We start from the raw sequence: 2,764 nt of genomic DNA, 5'->3' as shown, positions 1-2,764 counted from the left end.
CTTCCCCCCCCCCCCCCCATCTTCTCAATTAAAACATTCCTTCCACTGTCTTTTTCTTCCTATGTTCCTTTGTCTCATCCTTTTTTTGCCAACTAAGCTGCTACTTCTTTGGAAGGAGGGGGAAGGGATAAGAGGAGTAGAAATGAAGAAAGCTGCTTGCTCAAGAAAATAATACCCTCCCAAAACCTCTCCCCTCTTTCATTTGTCTCTACTCTGAGCAGCACACCCATTGATATGCTCATCCGAGGGGTGGCATTACGTGCTGTCAGGGTGCCGCTGGGCTCCCTGTGGGCTGGGAGGCATCAAGGGAGTGGGGCCAGGGCAGGGCTCATCCCACCACCCCAGTCAGGAGCCGGGCAGTCAGGGCACCGGGTCAGCCCCAGCCCTGGACATCAGGCACCTCCCTGGGGAGGGGATGTCAGCCCACCCACGGGTGGGGTGTCCTTGTGTGGATTAGCAGGCCAGTACCAGACAGGGGCTGGGCTCCTCCGAAAGCGGTTCCCTAAGGGCTGGGGGTCAGTGCTGTCTGCGGCCTCCCGCAGCGCTGCTGGGAGCCTCTCCCCAGCATCAGGGTGGGAAGAGGGTTGCTCCTGCCTGCACCAGCTCTCCCAGTCCTCGAAGCCAAAGCCCCAGGAGGGGGATGCTCCCAGGCTCCTTGCACAGGTGACGTGTTACAGCAAACATTGCTCTTCTGCATGATTGTGACAAGTCACTCCCTTTCTTCATGTTTCCCCACATACAAGGGAATCATTCAGCCAGCATCTGAGCTTCAAGGAGCACTGAAAGCACTACAGTATTTTCTGTCTCAAACTTAGATGTTTTCACTAGAGTACACAAGCCTCCCAACTGCTCTCCTAGATTTTATGCCTCTGTTACTCTTTCCTAGTAGTTTGCTTTGCTTCCCACACTTGACCTCCATATCAAGAGGTACATGCACACAACTGCAGTCTCCTATCAGATACTCTCAGACTAAAGCAGACCATAACTATGCAAATCCAAGTTATTTTCGGCCCAAGGGAAACGACACACAAAGGCGCAGTTTCATGAGACTGGTGAGCAAGGCGTTTTTGCTGTTTTATGTCCAACCTGAAGAGACAACTTAATTCATCTTAATTGGAAAGCCTTTCAACTCCAGCACAGCATGCAACCACAGCTAGCATGCTGGAAAAGGGAAAGAGTTTGAGACTGACGACAAGCACGGAAGTGTTGACAAAGGATGCTCCAGATCTGCAGTGACTGAGCAGAAAACACTTTCCTCAGGTGCATCTTTTTAAAGGAGTCATTGTTATCCTTTGAAAATAATTATCCTTTAAAAAAAAAACCACCTATAAATACACAATTCCACTCAAATAGTGCAATATTAGATCTATTCCTATTACACTGCATATTTTCTACTGATAGTACCATTACACATTGAAGTAAGTCATAAAGGACCTCACACTTTGTGAACCTGCTTTCCTAAAAGCATTTAAAGGCCACTGTATTAACACTGGTGATTACAGTCCATTACGGAAAGGATATACATCTTTGTTTTCACACACTGCCAGGAAAGAAATGGGACTAAATCATGGGCTTTTTCTGTAAATCATAACTTTAGGGCTAATTCTACTGCTCCCAAAAAGTTTAAAGTTGCCATCAACATCAGTAACTAATAGAACTTGCGGATTAAAAGTAACCTGACACATCTCCATGTCTGGTTTCCTATGCTTCCTAACAGCAATCAAGTAGGAGAACAGATACACCACCAAATATAGCATTATACTTTGACTCAATGCACCTAGGTAAACAGGATCAGGTTGAGTCATGGCAGTGTGTTCCAGTCTCTGGGCAACTCTAAAACACACTGCCTAGAATTTGCTTAAGTTTGGCCCAATTCCTGAAATTTTCTAATTTGCAACAGCAAGAACTAATAATTCACAACAGGAGAGGTAATACACCAACACAAGAGCACCTTTCAAAGCTTGAATTAGGAACTACATGTGTTTGAGCTGACAAAAAAGGAAAAATTACAAACAAATCACATGCAAATTTCACCAGTAATACCTGAATACTTTCACAATTTGAACTTTTGATAATTTAAAAGGCTTGCAGACCCCCTGTATCCATTGAAGTTTATGTTAAAATACCAAACAAACATGTTCAATTAATTTCTCAATGGGATTATTATCAGAAAAAAATTGAACTCTTCTGCTGAAAACTCAAGAATCTTGAATGGCAACAGAATGTGCATGTTCGACAAATATTAATCTGGTAATTTTCTCAGAAGCTTCACCCTTGCATCCATCCAGATTTCCAGGACCTGTAACACCCTTTCTTCTCCACCAGTATCTCATCTTTCCTATACCAGTTCCACTCCCCTTATCTGCCTACAAAGAGCAACTGGTATCTCGATCCCATTCCTCCTGAAGTTAAGAATTTGATGGAGTGTATATCCACAGCAGCCTTTCATCAGTTTTCATGCTCATTACTCACATGCCTTCCATTGCAGAAAGGCCCACCTCAGAAGAACCTGTGTATACCTGAAATTCTTGCAGACCCAGATGAGGATCTGCAAGTCATCTTTCAATACTAGAGTAGGGAGATAGTCTAAAATGCCTTCTACATAGCCACCCAACTATAAAAAAAAAAAAAAGTTTGGAAGAACAGTTGGTCAGGAAGATTTATGCAGCTCTGCTTGCTCCCAGGAATGAGGCAACACCACAGTTTGCATCTGGTTTTAATTTTTGGTTTCCATACTACTACAAACAGCCCCCCCCCCCCCCCC

General features: G+C 44.5%; 1 protein-coding gene across 3 annotated transcripts in view; it reads right to left on the bottom strand.

Moving 5' to 3' along the window:
• The window catches only part of ARHGEF7 (Rho guanine nucleotide exchange factor 7), a 95,999-nt gene that overhangs the window by 70,230 nt on the left and 23,005 nt on the right, over positions 1–2,764 (bottom strand). The gene's annotated exons all lie outside the window — the stretch shown is intronic.

The sequence above is a fragment of the Athene cunicularia genome, assembly GCF_003259725.1.
Source record: "Athene cunicularia isolate RWA chromosome 1 unlocalized genomic scaffold, athCun1 chr1_part1, whole genome shotgun sequence".
NCBI lineage: Eukaryota > Metazoa > Chordata > Aves > Strigiformes > Strigidae > Athene > Athene cunicularia.
Note: the sequence above shows the minus strand (reverse complement) of the source record. Positions and strands in the feature narration are given on the sequence as shown.